This window comes from Schistocerca cancellata, chromosome 10 (genome assembly GCF_023864275.1).
Source record: "Schistocerca cancellata isolate TAMUIC-IGC-003103 chromosome 10, iqSchCanc2.1, whole genome shotgun sequence".
Lineage (NCBI taxonomy): Eukaryota > Metazoa > Arthropoda > Insecta > Orthoptera > Acrididae > Schistocerca > Schistocerca cancellata.
This window is the reverse complement of record NC_064635.1, coordinates 16,515,536-16,533,149: the sequence shown is the minus strand read 5'-3', so window position 1 is coordinate 16,533,149 and position 17,614 is coordinate 16,515,536.

Below are 17,614 nucleotides of genomic sequence, written 5' to 3'. Positions count from 1 at the left end.
GCGCAGATGACGAAGAGATTGATGCAATGTATGATGAGATAAAAGAAATTATTCAGATAGTGAAGGGAGACGAAAATTTTAGTCTTGGGTGACTGGAACTCGATAGTAGGAAAAGGAAGAGGAGGAAACGTAGTAGATGAATGTGGAATGGGAGAAAGGAATGAAAGAGGAAGGCGCCTGGTAGAATTTTCCACGGAGCATAACTTAATCATAGCTAACACTTGGTTCAAGAATCATAAAAGAAGTTTGTATACATGGAAGAAGCCTGGAGATACTGGATGGTCTCTAGAATGGTAAGACAGTGATTCAGGAACCAAGTTTTAAATTGTAAGACACTTTCGTGGGCAGATGTGGACTCTGACCACAATCTATTGGTTATGAACTGAAGATTAAAACTGAAGAAACTGCAAAAAGGTGGGAATTTTAGCAGATGGGGACCTGGATAAACTGAAAGAACCAGAGGTTGTAAAGGGCTTCAGGGAGAGAATTAGGGAACGATTGACAAGAATGGGGGAAAGAAAGACAGTAGAAGAAGAATGGGTAGGTTTGAGAGATGAAACAGTGAAGGTAGCAGAGGATCAAGTAGGTAAAAAGACGAAGGGTAATAGAAAATCTTGGGTAACAGAAGAGATATTGCATTTAATTGATGAAAGGATAAAATATAAAAATGCAGTAAATGAAGCAGGCAAAAAGGAATACAAACGTCTCAAAAATGTGATCGACAGGAAGTGCAAAATGGCTAAGCATGGAAGGCTAGAGGACAAATGTAAGGATGTGGAGACGCATATGACTAGGGGTAAGATAGATACTGGATACAGGAAAATTAAAGAGACCTTTGGAGAAAATAGCACCACTTGCATGAATATCAAGGGCTCAGATGGAAACCCAGTTCTAAGCAAAGAAGGGAAAGCAGAAAAGTGGAAGTAGTATATAGAGGGTCTATACAAGGACGATGTTCTTGAAGACAATATTATGGAAATGGAAGAGAATATAGATGAAGATGAAATGGGAGATATGATACTGCGTGAAGAGTTTGACAGAACACTGAAAGACCTAAGTCGAAACAAGGTCCCAGGAGTAGACAACATTCCATTAGAACTACTGACAGCCTTGGGAGAGCAAGGCCTAACAAAAGTATACATCTAGTGAGTAAGATGTATGAGACAGGCGAAATACCCTCAGAAGAATATAATAATTCCAATCCCCAAGAAAGTAGGTGTTGACAGATGTGAAAATTACTGAACTATCAGTTTAATAAGCCACGGCTGCAAGACACTAACACGAATTCTTTACAGACGAATGGAAAAACTGGTAGAAGCCGACCTCGGGGAAGATCAGTTTAGATTCCATAGAAATGTTGGAACACGTGAGGCAATACTGACCCTACGATTTATCTTAGAAAATAGATTAAGGAAAGGCAAACCTACGTTTCTAGCATTTGTAGACTTAGAGAAAGCTTTTGACAATTTTGACTGGAATACTATCTTTCAAATTCTGAAGGTGGCAGGCGTAAAATACATGGAGCGAAAGGCCATTTACAATTTGTTCAGAAACCAGATGGCAGTTATAAGAGTCGAGGGGCATGAAAGGGAAGCAGTGGTTTGAAGGTAGTGAGACAGGGTTGTAGCCTATCCCCGAAGTTATGCAATCTGTATATTCAGCAAGCAGTAAATGAAACAAAAGAAAAATTTGGAGCAGGAAGTAAAATCCATGGAGAAGAAATAAAAACTTTGAGGATCGCCGAGACATTGTAATTCTGTCAGAGATAGCAAAGGACCTGCAAGAGCAGCTGAAGGGAATGGACAGTGTCTTGAAAAAAGGATATAAGATGAACATCAACAAAAGCAAAACTAGGATAATGGAATATTGTCGAATTAAATCGGGTGATGCTGCGGGAATTAGATTAGAAAATGAGACGCTTAAAGTAGTAAATGAGTTTCGCTATTTGGGGAGCAAAATAACTGATGATGGTCGAAGTAGAGAGGATATAAAATGTAGACTGGCAATGGCACGGAAAGCGTTTCTGAAGAAGAGAAATTTGTTAACATCGAGTATAGATTTAAGTGTCAGGAAGACGTTTCTGAAAGTATTTTTATGGAGTGTAGCCATGTATGGAAAGGAAACGTGGACAATAAATAGTTTAGACAAAAAGAGAATGGAAGCTTTCGAAATGTGGTTCTACAGAAGAATGCTGATAATTAGATAGGTAGATCACATAACTAATGAGGAGGTGTTGAATAGGATTGGAGAGAAGAGAAATTTGTGGCAGAACATGACTAGAAGAAGTGATCGGTTGGTAGGACATGTTCTGAGGCATCACCAATTTAGTATGTGAGGCCAGCGTGGAGGGTAAATATCGTAGAGGGAGACCAAGAGATGAATACACTAAACAGATAAAGATGTAGGTTGCAGTAGGCACTGGAAGATGAAGAACCTTGCACAGGATAGAGTAGCATGGAGAGCTGCATCAAACCAGTCTCTGGACTGAAGACCACAAAAACAACAACTGTATTTTGGATGAAGATTCCCTCTCTCATTTTCTTCCCTGTTCGCTTGCAGGCGATGATGATGAGCCACTGATAGCGGCAGGAGGAATTTTAACCAATAACGTTTCTCCAGCATAATTTCTGGGATAACCCATTTCCAACCAATGACTTTAGCCCACCATTGGTACCCACAGGCGTTTTAGCAGGTAACACCATTCTTTGGAATTAACGTGGGAAAACTTCGCTTACTATCCAATGCCGATGGCCCACCACTGGAAGACGAAAATGTTTTTACCTCATAGTGCTACTTGTCCAGTGCAAGTGCGGGAAAGCTCCCTCTTCATAAGAGAAGACGACACTGGTCCCTTACGGCGCTCAATGTACTGTAGACACCACAAGAAATAACACACCGCCTAACAACCCAGAAGATCTTAAGCGCCAATTTAGTGAAGTTTCCAGTCACAAATTACCTTTCAATTAATCGCTCAGTTACCCTGAGACAGAAAACTACAAGTTGCACCCTTTGTATTCGTATAATGCTACTGGTTCTACGATTTATTTCCAAGTAGAAGAAAATCATTCGTTTTTAATAGGGAAGGCGTGAGGACGTGACTGCAGAAGAAGAAAATCACCACAAGGTGAGTGAACCCATCACCACCAACTGAGCGACATGGGCTGGCTCTCCCGCCCAGACATTAAAGTCGCAAAAAGAAAACTAACTGGGCGACAGTTCTGGGAGATTCTGACAGGGACTCTCCGTATTTGGAAATCAAGGCGACTAGGAGGCCATATTTGGTTGGGCAGTAATAAAGGCACCAGATGCTCAAACTGAGTGTATTGGTCAGAAGAATTTTTGTAGAGGACTAGAGTAAACTGGCCAGCACTGCTTTTGACTGCAGACTTTCACAATCAGAATCTGCCCCCAGGCAATTTATTTGGATTTGTGATCATGCTAGGATTTAAATAAAACTATCAGCGTTGCTTTCACGAGGATAACAACTTATAACGTCTTGTAGTAGCTGTTTCTGCGCTGGAAGGGCCTGGCAAACCACATGCCATGGTGGCAGGGTCTCTAGCTGTCGCACGTGCTAAGTGCATGATGGGAGTCATGAGGGAAGGACATGAGCTGCTTTTTGCTGCAACTCGCAGTTCCGTGAGAAAAAATGTTTGCACTATGTACGGTTACCTGTGTCACTCTTTCTGACACGGTAATCATTTACAGCACTGCTACAAGTTCTAGGCGCTACAGTATGGAACCGGGCGGCCGCTACGGTCGCAGCTTCGAATCCTGCCTCGGGCATGGATGTGTGTGCTGTGTACCCGTCGGGTACGGCGCCGTTTAACCAGCCGCGTACTAAGTAATGCCAGAGAGGCTCTAACATTCTGCGTGGTGTCTGTTTGTTCTATATCGTGTCTCCCTGCCACTTTCGCGCAACGACGCTCTGAGCGTGTTTTTTAGGGAATTGACTAGTTTGAACCTGGGACCTGTTGCTAGTAAGGAGACGCCAGACCACATGTGACATGTAGAGTTCAGAAGAGTTCAGTGAGACTAGCGATGATATAACCAAATACGTAATGATTTCAGCGTCAGCTCCACTGCACTCCCTGTAAAAGAATCTTAATACTAACTAAATTTAGTGGAAGGGGTTCAAGGCTTTCCTATTTTTAGTTAGTTGGTAAAATAACGTCGAAAAAGCAGTTAAGTTTACCTTTGGAAATTTTATTCTACTCACAAAACATCGTTTATAAATTGCACTATTGATAAAAGGAAAGGTTTTAATACAGGATGGTAAAAACCAACTGCGTTCAACAAAAATGTGAACGAATATTCCCTGAATGGGTTTCCAAGTTCTACAATGGATCGAAGGATGACCTATGCCATATCACATCTATAATCTAGGTTTAAATTAAGTTTCACAAGAGAGAAAATTATCAAAATGGTCTACAGTGACCCTCAATTATCTTTAATTACTTATCTAACTTGTCGTAAATTACAGTGGCTGATGTGGCTTCTCAATAACTATATAACAGAAAAACCATCACGTTTCAGATTTTTACTTCAAGTGGCAAATGTGAACACCATGAGCTTTAATTGACGATCGACACTAGTATTACGCAAAAAGGGGGTGTAACAGATGAGTCTTCTGCAGTTCTGAGTGAAGTTTTATGCGCTGTTATGCGACATCGCGTGCGTTCATTACCTTGTCTGTGTTCGTCAGGCGGCGGCGAACAGCACAGCTCCGCTTATCTCGCCGTCTCGGAAGCAACTCCTTCCTAACTTCTCCTTACTACAATTTACCGAAGTTGGTTTAAAAAAAACTATCTGGCTATGTTTTCATCTGACCAATCAGGGTCTCAATGTTAACCTTCAGCTCTGCCTACAAAAATTCTGTCTATCCAATGAGAAACGTTATACTTTTCGTGGTGGGGAGACACGAAACATTCTCACGCTAAAACTTGCAGCTGGTGTGGTCCTTATAACGTTATCGTAAGATCTATACTGTTCTTCTGGAGGGCTCTATCTTTTAACATGGGCTGGGGGGTGGTCCTGACGTAACAGAGACGCGAAAAAGTCTCACGCTAAAACTTGCAGCTAGGGTGTGGTCCTAGCGGTTAGCTGGCGACGTGGGTGTCCGTCCCTTATCGTAGGACCTTCCAGCTTAACACGGTTCCGCTCTCGGCTTCTGTTCTCGTTTCTCCCCTCGGAACTGCGTCTGTCTCACGGTGGGAAGGTATGACATGCATTTAGGCATTCTTGTGTGAGTCTGTGGTATTCCATTTGCTGATTCGTTACTCGTATTACTTTGCATAATTTAATGTCACGATTTATTCGGAGCTATGTGGCATACTACTGGATTCGCTTATCATGTCAGGGTTTTCATGGAAGGTGTTGGATTTCCCTGACACCTTACAAGTTAGGTTTAATTAGTTCTAAGTTCTAGGCGACTGATGACCTCAGAAGTTAAGTCGCATAGTGCTCAGAGCCATTTGAACCATTCTTGAACATAAGCAGTACTCCCCAGCTATGGTCGTGTGGGTTACCCTACATACCTCAGTGCTTACTGGTGTTGGGGTTGCGAAGATACGTGCTCATGCAGAGATGAAACACAGGTGATTAAGAAGCGGAAGACAGTTCGGAGCTAGCTTTAATTCTGATGGCTACGTAAGTACTGCATGCCAAATTAGGCTTGTGGTGCACATCCACTGACTGCCAAAGGAGACTGGAAACATGGAAGGAATAGTCTGATACAGAGGCTTTTCCAAACATACAGGTAACATCAGCTGTACGCTAAGGGTGAGGACTGCAATGGTCTCAAACAACGACCCTCAGACTGAGTTAGGGCTGCGACCACACCCATGCAGTGCAGTTTCGGTGTACAACTTGTCACTGCTTCATTGTCACGTGAAATTCACGGATTTTAGTTTCATTAGAAAAATGTCAAAACAACATATGTTAAAATGCATTGATTACCTTCTGATCCCATATCTATGTAGATATCCAATTTTTAATACGTTTGTGTGGCTAGTGATATTAACAGAACAACGAATAGTGCCACAAACAACAGTATGGGATTGTGGGTCCTGTTTGAAGCAAAACACTTTTGTTATTTATTTACCTATTTATTCCCAAACTAGTTTCAGCGACAAATATTGCATTGCAAAATATTGTTACATGCCTGTTCGGTTGAAAACATTGTTTTCTGGAAAAACTTCATAATATCTTCTTTACTGTACGTTACAGCATGTTTTTTGCGATTGTTACCGCTGTCTCTGGCATGTTTTCTGCATTTTGCTGTTCCCGTTTTTATTTGCGTACATCATGTCATCTGCAGCCGCATGAGCGGTTGTTGGTAAACAAATATAAAAACATGACCTTATGTATTTTGTCAGAGTTATACAACTGGGATTGCCGTAGTGTTGTGGATACAGTTTTGACGCGTACCAGGTTGTGCGCCATGTACTCACAGTCGTTGGGCGGCTTGCAGCTACTTTTAGACACAGAAAGACACAACTTTCGCACCTTCTTATGCCAACCTGCTATTCGCGTGTGTCGCCAGAAATGTATCGCATACTGCGAGAAGGTTATGACAATTGTAGGGGCAGTTCTGACGACTTCTGTTGCTTATTTGTGTCTCTGTGTGTGATGGGTAAGTGGTTCTTTCAGAATCAAAGAACCCATTGATGATGGCGATATTTGTCGCTGAAACTAGTTTGGGAATAAATAGATAAATATCAAAAGTGTTTTGGTATTTAACGTTGACCCAATTCCCATATTGTTGTTTTCGCATGCGAACACGGACCAATAGAGAAGTTTCAAAATAGAATTATTAGCGCCACAAACATTGACGTTTCGATAATTTTGATTGACTCCTGTGTATATCAAGTACATACAGTTAAGAGGACATACTCGTGAAAATGACCAGAAATTTGAAAAAAAAATTCTTGGTCTATAGAAAAGAGCATTTCGTGCTTATTTCAAAAATGTATAGTTCACGGGCATTATGGTTTTCCGTTCGTTCTAAAATTGAGGTTGAACGTAATGTTGCACAGGGGCCACGCCCATCTCTCAGTTCGAAGTACCTCAGAATACGTGATGCGTTATTTTGTTCTTCCGTTTTCTCCGTCGTTAGTTATGGATCGTTAACACAGGTGTATTCTAGAAGGCACTGAACCAGGAACGAAAGTACAGGCGTGTCCAGAAGGCATGGTTGCAATGTAAACAGAGATCTGAGAATATACGCGTGTGGTTTTGTAGTTATTGTGTGTTGTTTTGTTTCTTCGTGTGTGTTTCCCGTGCTACAAATGCCGAGAGTAAAGAAATTTAGCATCACACGAAAGTTTCGCTGCAACCAATTCCAACCGAATAATACACATCAGTTGCTTCAAAAGGCGCCCGTGGAAACTGTGTCCACAGGCAGTGTTTCTAGACGTAAACTTTCGCTTTCTGAATGTAATAAGAACAAGTCTAGTAGTATTGTGAGCAGCAATAGCGACGGAAATGTTATTGTAAACCTAAATATCCTGTCAAGACTTTTGAAGAGTGCTGTGAAATGTAAGTACTGCAATTGTGAAGATAGTATTGACGTTTCCGAGGACATTTCAGCAAGGAAAGGTTTTTGAAGTCGGTTAGTGATTGCCTGTAATTCGTGTAAGAAACACAGTGATACTATCACATCGCCAGTAACTGATAGTCGACATTACAGTGCAAATTATTGCCACCCACGTTTGTGTAAAGAACTTTTATGGCCCAAATAGAAACATGGAAACGAAACATGTTCTGAACATTTTTAGGTCAATCATGGTGTAAAGTATGTAGGCTACTTGGGGATGGAGACTATAAAGGACACACTCCTGTTGTTAATGACAGACCTATGGTCTGACAGAAAAGTTTTAATGTGTTGGGATGTACTACTAACAAGAGTGGGAGTTCCGCTGAGAAAATTATGTAAAGACTTGAGTGGATAAAAACCGTCAGAAGGAAAACACATAGGTGGTCCAGGTCTTCTTACAAAAAGTGAAATTGACTGTTTGACTCAATATAATGGACTATCAATAAGGAGAAATGTAGGAGATTTGGAAAACATGAGACGAGCTGTTTGGGCAAAATGGTTTCGAGAGAGTGTCAACAGATGAAACCCCACAACATGGTTTGTTTCCAAAAGGGGAAGATTCGTGGTGCACGTACTGGTTGAGCAATGCTACAGGCATACAATATACCCACAAGCATTCCTTACTACTTGATGTAATGGAGGCAGTTAGGCCTATACAGGGTGTTACGAAAAGGTACGGCCAAACTTTCAGGAAACATTCCTCACACACAAATAAAGAAAAGATGTTATGTGGACATGTGTCCGGAAACGCTTAATTTCCATGTTAGAGCTCATTTTAGATTCGTCAGTATATACTGCACTTCCTCGATTCACCGCCAGTTGGGCCAATTGAAGGAAGGTAATGTTGACTTCGGTGCTTGTGTTGACATGCGGCTCATTGCTCTACAGTACTAGCATCAAGCACATCAGTACGTCGCATCAACAGGTTAGTGTTCATCACGAACGTGGTTTTGCACAGTGCAATGTTTACAAATCCGGAGTTGGCAGATGCCTATTTAATGTACGGATTAGCACGGGGCAATAGCCGCGGCGCGGTACGTTTGTATCGAGACAGATTTCCAGAACGAAGGTGTCCCGACAGGAAGACGTTCGAAGCAATTGATCGGCGTCGTAGGGAGCACGGAACATTCCAGCCTATGACTCGCGTCTGGGGAAGACCTAGAACGACGAGGACACCTGCAATGGACGAGGCAATTCTTCGTGCAGTTGACGGTAACCCTAATGTCAGCGTCAGAGAAGTTGCTGCTGTACAAGGTAACGTTGACCACGTCACTGTATGGAGAGTGCTACGGGAGAACCAGTTGTTTCCGTACCATGTACAGCGTGTGCAGGCACTATCAGCAGCTGATTGGCCTCCACGGGTACACTTCTGCGAATGGTTCATCCAACAATGTGTCAATCCTCATTTCAGTGCAAATGTTCTCTTTACGGATGAGGCTTCATTCCAACGTGATCAAATTGTAAATTTTCACAATCAACATGTGTGGGCTGACGAGAATCCGCACGCAGTTGTGCAATCGCAACACAGATTTTCTGTGAACTTTCGGGCAGGCATTGTTGGCGATGACTTGATTGGGCCCCATGTTCTTACACCTACGCTCAATGGAGCACGTTATCATGATTTCATACAGGATACTCTACCTGTGCTGCTAGAACGTGTGCTTTAACAAGTACGACACAACAAGTGGTTCATGCACGATGGAGCTCCTGCACATTTCAATCGAAGTGTTCGTACGCTTCTCAACAACAGATTCGGTGACCGATGGATTGGTAGAGGCGGACCAATTCCGTGGCCTCCACGCTCTCCTGACCTCAGCCCTCTTGACTTTCATTTATGGGCGCATTTGAAGCTGTTGTCTACGCAACCCCGGTACCAATCATAGAGACTCTTCGTGCTCGTATTGTGGACGGCTGTGATTCAATACGCCATTCTCCAGGGCTGCATCAGCGCATCACTGATTACATGCGACGGAGGGTCGATGCATGTATCCTCGCTAACGGAGGACATTTTGAACATTTCCTGCAACAAAGTGTTTGAAGTCACGCTGGTACGTTCTGTTGCTGTGTGTTTCCATTCCATGATTAATATGATTTGAAGAGACGTTATAAAATGAGCTCTAACATGGAAAGTAAGCGTTTCCGGAGACATTTCCAGATAAAATATTTTCTTTCTTTGTGTGTGAGGAATGTTTCCGGGACGTTTGGCCGTACCTTTTTGTAACCTCCTGTATATAGGGAACTGGCAAATAAAAATCTACTTAGGAAATGTATGCACGGTCTCTCTCAGAATGCAAATGAAAGCTCCAGGAGCTGTATATGGGAGAGAATACCCAAAACTGTATTTGTTGGGCTGACAGCGCTGATGATTGGTGTAAAGGATGCAATAATAACATCAATGATGGTGCAATTTCAAGGATCAATGTTAGGAAGAAATTGAATATCCAGAGGGGAAGGCATACGGCTTCAGCTCTAGCTGCTATGGATAAGCGGCGGGTAACCGAAGCAGAGACAGCTGCAGAAGCAGAAGAGTCGAGGATAAAGAAAAGAACGAAGAGAAAGAGTATGAAGGATAGGGAAACAGGAGTGTGCAGCTGGAATGTTTCAAACGAGTATAGTGATAAGTTAATAAATCTGTAAATCTTCTTTTGCGATTTACCGAAAACTTGAATTTTCATCACTCAGGTACACTTTTCTCCTAAATGACTAAAGTTAAAGTCACAAAAATTGGTACAGATATTTAGAATGTCCTCCTCTACCTCCCTTGCCTACTATTTCCTGAAAAATTTATAACATGATGATGATGTCGGTCATATTTGAGCTACATTTTTAAATATTTTTTGTTGTAGTAAAATAAATTACTTGTATTTCTCACAGATCAGCGTCAGGGAAGGACATTGGAGGCATAAAACACGTTTGTAAATGTTGTCTGTACTCTGCCTCTTTTTGCAAGCTGTGCAGTCAGTGTTTCCTAAGAAAATTGTACTGCTGTGAAATAGTGTTCCGTTTTTTATACTATTATAAATATTGTTGTCTGTACCAAAATATAATAAATATCTCAGTGAGTTTTTGGTAAATGCTTTGACTAATGACCCTAACGGTGTGTAAGAGATTTGAGCTACCTCTCATTTATAGATCAGTTGCACCATGAAGGTGGACATAAAGCTAAAATTGCAGCCCGTTCACGCGTTGTCCCCTTAAACACTGACGAAAATGGACAATGCTACACCGTGAACACCCTGACCGAACGCCTTCAAACTGATACTCTCGTATTTCCGCGTCTGAGGGATGTGTTGACCAAAATCTCACCCTTACGAGCTTATATTTCAAGCCTTTCAAAAATGGTTCAAATGTCTCTGAGCACTATGGGACATAATTGCTGAGATCGTCAGTCCCCTAGAACTTAGAACAACTTAAACCTAACTAACCTAAGGACATCACACTCATCCATACCAGAGGCAGGATTCGAACCTGCGACCGGAGCGGTCGCGCGATTCCAGACTGTAGCGCCTAGAACCGCTGGGTCACTCCGGACGGCTCAAGCCTTTCAATACAGAAAAAAATAGTCATTCCTATGGATGAAGCAAGGAGAGAGTGCGTGATGGCTGTTGGGTGTGTATCACGTTACGTTACTTTTCAGGTAGAGATTGTTTCACAAAAAGTCCGGTGGCTGTAAACGCGCAGATCATTGGCATGTTGGTTGATTGCCATAGTGGACATGGGAGCTTCACACAGACAAATCTCAGAGACAGTTGTCTGCAGTGGAACCACTCTACAACGGTTGGTGACGAAACGAACTCAGGACAGCCGCCTGGCAGGACTAACAGACACAGGTGCTTCCAAATGGATTGCACAACGACGGGACTATACAGGCTGGTCCATTCATAGTGATCGGGCCAAATACCTCACGAAATAAGCGTCAAACGAAAAAACTATAAAGAACGAAACTCGTCTAGGTTGCAGGGGGAAACCAGATGGCGCTATGGTTGGCCCGCTAGATGGCGCTGCCATAAGTCAAACGGATATCAACTGGGTTTTTTTAAAATAGGAACCCCCATTTTTATTACATATTCGTGCAGTACGTAAAGAAATGTGGATGTTTTAGTTGGACCACTCTTTTCGCTTTGTGTTAGATGGCGCTGTAATAGTCAGAAACATTTGAGTACGTAGTATCACGTAACATTCCGCCAGTGCGGACGCTATTTGCTTCGTGATACATTACCTGTATTAAAATGGGCCGTTTACCAATTACGGAAAAGGTCGATATCGTGTTGATGTATGGCTATTTGGCTATTGTGACCAAAATGCCCAACGGGCGTGTGCTATGTATGCTGCTCGGTATTCTGGACGACATCATCCAAGTGTCCGGACCGTTCGCCGGATAGTTAGGTTATTTAAGGAAACAGGAAGTGTTCAGCCACATGTGAAACGTCAACCACGACCTGCAACAAATGATGCCCAAGTCGGTGTTTTAGCTGCTGTCGTGGCTAATCCGCATGTCAGTAGCAGACAAATTGCGCGTGAATCGGGAATCTCAAAAACGTCGGTGTTGAGAATGCTACGTCAACATCGATTCCACCCGTACCATATTTATACGCACCATGGATTGCATGGCGACGACTTTGAACGTCGTGTACAGTTCTGCCACTGGGCACAAGAGAAATTACGGGACGATGACAGACTTTTTGCACGCGTTCTATTTAGCGACGAAGGGTCATTCACCAACAGCGGTAACGTAAACTGGCGTAATATGCACTATTGGGCAACGGAAAATCCACGACGGCTACGACAAGTGGAACATCAGCGACCTTGGAGGGTTAATGTATGGGAGGAAGGATAATTGGACCCCATTTTATCGATGGCAGTCTAAATGGTAGAATGTATGCTGATTTCTTACGTAATGTTCTACCGATGTTACTACAAGATGTTTCACTGCATGACAGAATGGCGATGTACTTCCAACAAGATGGATGTCCGGCACATAGCTCGCGTGCTGTTGAAGCGGTATTGAATAGCATATTTCATGACAGGTGAATTGGTCGTCGGAGCACCATACCATGGCCCGCACGTTCACCGGACCTGACGTCCTCGTATTTCTTTCTGTGGGGAAAGTTGAAGGATATTTGCTATCGCGATCCTCCGACAACGCCTGACAACATGCGTCAGCGCATTGTCAATGCAAGTGCGAACATTACGGAAGGCGAACTACTCGCTGTTGAGAGGAGTGTCGTTACATGTATTACCAAATGCATTCAGGTTGACGGACATGATTTTGAGAGTTTATTGCATTAATGTCGTATTTACAGGTAATCACGCTGTAACAGCATGCGTTCTCAGAAATGATAAGTTCACAAAAGTGCGTGTATCAGATTGGAACAACCGAAATAAAATGTTCAAACGTACCTACGTTCTGTATTTTAATTTAAATAACCTACCTGTTACCAACTGTTCGTCTAAAATTGTGTGCCATGTGTTTGTGACTATTAAAAGGCCATCTATCAGAAAGCGAAAAAAGTACTACACTAAAATGTAATAAAAACTGGGGGCTTCTGCGAAAATTAAAATTTTTTTCCCGGCGAACTAAGTATTCAGAAAGATTTCGGGCTTGCAGCCGGTCGTCGTTAGCTTCCGTCTACGATATTTCGACTGGACAACTGCCAGCCATCCTCGGGTGAGCCATCGAAGACTGACGAAGACGCCCTCCGTTCCGTAATATACAGCGTGCAGCGAGTATTCCGCGCATGCGTCAAAATCGTATTGACAGAGGAACCACACCGCCCGGCGGCAGCGCCCTCGCTGGTGGAACTGCAGAACTCAGCTGCCTTCGGCGTTGTCAACTGCCGCGGCCGTCGGAGTACTCTGACGTCTTCGTCTGGAGCAGATCTTAGAGATGACGGGGCTCCACGCATTATCTAGCTGGTAGCCATTGTCACGGTTGATAAGATTGTCTGTCATGCGAATTTCGACTGATTCTTTTATGACGGAGTCCGAAAAGGATGTTGCTGTGGCCAAAATGGTTGTCTTCTCATACTCCATTGAGTGTCCAGTGTAAATGCAATGCTCAGCAATTGCAGACTTGCTAGGCTGCAAAAGGCGAGTACAGTGCTGATGTTCAGTGCAACGTTCTTCCACCGTTCGCAATGTTTGTCCTACATATGACATGCCGCACTGACAAGGTATTTTATAAATTCCCGCCTTCCACAATACCAGATCGTCTTTCACTGATCCCAGCAGGTCGGAAATCTTCGATGGTGGACGGAAAATTACTTTCACTTCGAAACCGTGGAGGATTCTTACAATTTTGAAGGAAATGTTGCCAACAAAGGGAAGAAAAGCTAAAGCTTTAGTAGGCGTGCTCTCTTATTTCTCCACTCTCTGTTTCTTTGGCTTAATTGCAAGTGCCTTGCTAATTTGCCGGGTGGAATATCCATTCTCTTTGAAAACCCTCTTCAGATGGGCAAGCTCTTCAGGCAAACTATCTGCATCTGACACTACATCAGCTCTGTGTGCAAGTGTTTTAAGTACACTCATTGTTTGCGATGGGTGATGACAGCTGAACGAATTTAAATACAAATCAGTATGTGTGGGCTTCCGATAAACCGAATGCCCCAGAGAACCGTCACTCTTCCGTCTAACTAGCAGATCCAAGAAAGGGAGGCAACCATTTTTCTCGAATTCCATGGTAAACCGAATCTTCTCATGAATGGAGTTGAGGTGATCTAAAACCTCCATTAATTTTTCTTCTCCATGAGGCCACACTACGAAAGTGTCATCCACGTACCTCCAAAAAACAGTTGGTTTGAGGGCTGCTCATTCAAGTGCTCTCTCCTCAGAATCCTCCATAAAAAGCTTGGCCACCAAGGGAGACCAGGGGCTACCCATGGCGACGCCGTCAATCTGTTCAAAATATTCCTGGTTGAACATAAAATATGTTGAGGAGAGAGCGTGGCGAAACAAAGCAGTGATTCCCACCTGAAACTTATTGCCAATCAGTGCCAAAGAGTCTGCAAGAGGTACCTTTGTAAAAAGAGACACCACGTCAAAACTAGCTAAAAGATCAGAAGTACTTAGGCGGAGAGCCCCCAGTCGAAATATCGTGGATGGGGGTTTCTATTTAAGAAAACGCAGGTGATATCCGTTTGACCTATGGCAGCGCGATCTAGCGGGCCAAGCATAGCGCCATCTGGTTTCCCCCTTCAAGCTAGACAAGTTTCGTTCTTTGTAGTTTCTTCGTTTGACGCTTATTTCGTGAGATACTTGGCCCGGTCACGACCAGTGGGCCACCCTGTACGATTGTTTGCCTGACTGACGAGCAGATGGTTGACAACAGCTGAAATCGAGGCAGAGATTACAAGCAGAGTGTCACCATGAACTGTCGGGAAGAGATTACCGGAAACTGGGTGGTATAGCACTTTAACCACTCACACTAGCCTACAAGCAACAAAATCTTTCAACGTGTCGATCCACACTCAGCTAGCACACTGAATTGCATCTTGTGCTCTTTGAAGATGAAACTCGGTTCAACTGCTGACTGTCAGATCCATGTCAGCGTGCCTGTAGAATGACTGGTTGATTCTTGATGCCCATACCGCTCCATCCCGTGCAGTCACGCAGCGGGGGGTGCTGGATGTGTCAACAGGACTGATACGGTAATTGTTGACGGGGAGGGTGAATTATAGCCAGAATGTCGCACGAATGGTAAACTCTTAACATTACTAACATAGGTAGGGACTGCAGCGATTTTGAAGTAGATGGCCAGCCCAATGCCGGGGGCTCGCTCACTGGGATTAGCTCTGTGAGCGGGCCTTAATAGTAGGTTTGTACATCATCTGGCACATCTGCAACGCTGCAGGGTAGATAGTCTCAGAATAACCCAGTGTAGCCAAACAGTTAGATTAACCCTGTCCATAGCAAGTGCCATCATTAACCAATTAGTATAAGCTGCTTTGTTATGTACAGGGTGGCGCAGGGAAACGGGAAATTTCGAAATAACGTCATTTCCATGAATAAATTCACAAAACTAGTAATTTATTAACGAAAGTGAATGTATTCAGTATGCCATTATTCAGTACGTCTTTACAATCAAAATGTCCAAAAGTGTCTCTTTACTTTGTAAAAAAAAAAAAATGGTTCAAATGGCTCGGAGCACTATGGGACTTAACTACTGAGGTCATCAGTCCCCTAGAACTTAGAACTACTTAAACCTAACTAACCTAAGGACATCACACACATCCATGCCCGAGGCAGGATTCGAACCTGCGACTGTAGCGGTGACACGGTTCCAAACTGATGCGCTTAGAACCTCACGGCACACCGGCCGGCTTACTTTTTAAAGATGACATCGGAAAGATGTGCTCCCATTCGGCGTTCACAGCCTGTTATGAAAACTCTGGAATGCGCGGTGTAGCAAATCTTACGGAATGGCAGTGATTTCGTTTTCAATGTTCTCCTTCCGTTCATGGATTGTTGCAGGACGTGTACGGTACACCTTGCCTTCGAGATATCCCCACAGGCAGAAGTCGCACACACTAAGATCAGGGGATCTCGCAGGCCATGCAATGTCACCGTTACGTGAAATAATGCGTCTTCCAAACAATTGACGAACTGCTGCCATCGATTGTCGAGCAGTGTGTGACTTGGCTCCGTCCTGCTGAAACCACATGTTTTCGACGTTAAGATTAAGCTCGTACAGTCTCGGTGTAAAGAATGTTTGAAGCATTTCAACATATCGAGCGGATGTTACCGTCACTCCACTACCATCCTCACGTTCAAAAAAATAAGGGCCGATAACACCATGACATTATACAGCACACCATATTGTGACCTTGGCGCTATGTAGTGGTCGCTGGTGAAACTCACAAGAATTGTACAGCGCCCAGTAACAAAAATTCTGTTTGTTCAGGTGGAAATGGAAATTCGCGTCCTCGTTGATTTTAGCCAATATCTGGCTACTAAACTCCATACGTGACGCTGGGTCTCGTTCATGTAAGAGTTGCACAACCTGCAACTTATAGGGATGGAAGTCTAATTCGTGCAGTATTCTTTGTAAGCTTCATCGCTTAATCCCTAGCGAAGATGCATGCTGTCGAACGGAGCGGCGAGGACTTCTCTCAATTGCAGCTCAAGCAGCTGCAATGTTCTCTGGGGTACGTACCATTGGAATGCCACCTGGAGGTTTGTTTTTCAAGGCAGTTCCTGTTTCTTCAAAATTACGCACCCACGTTGTAATCGCATGCGCAGATGGTTCACGCCCATGACGTCCAATCTGGTAATGCTGTCGAAATGTTCTCTGCGCGGCAGTCGCACTATCACAATTTTTGTAAAACGCTCTCAAAGCTACTGCACATTCCGCACCAGTCCAATTCTCCATGATTACTAAATGGCAATGCGTTCACATCAATTGTGCAAAGTTTCGAACTTCTGCCGGCGTTACAGTGCTGCCAACCGTAACGTTCAAAATTTCCCGCTCCGCTGCGCCACCCTGTGTAATAATAATTAAATAAGGTGGTGGGTTAGTGAGTATAACATAATGTTGTTCATGAATCACTTGTATCATAATACTTGTTTTCAATTGTATTAATATCTTGTATCAATAAAGTGTTTAAAAAAAAAAACTCTGTTGTCAGTCAGTAGTATACAAAATAGCGTATTCCAGCAGGATAATGAGAGACCAAAATGCTCGAGGAGTGTACGGATACTCGACTGGTCTGCTGAGTACCGCCGGCCGGAGTGGCCGTGCGGTTCTAGGCGCTACAGTCTGGAACCGCGTGACTGCTACAGTCGCAGGTTCGAATCCTGTCTCGGGCATGGATGTGTGTGATGTCCTTAGGTTAGTTAGGTTTAAGTAGTTCTAAGTTCTAGGCGACTGATGACCACATGACCACAGCAGTTAAGTCCCATTGTGATTGTGCTCAGAGCCAATTTTTTTTTCTTTTTTTGGGAGACAGCCCTCTCCACGTACAGACACGGTACATGTTTCGCAAGACAAGAATTCCTCAAGTCGACATTCAGAGGTGGATG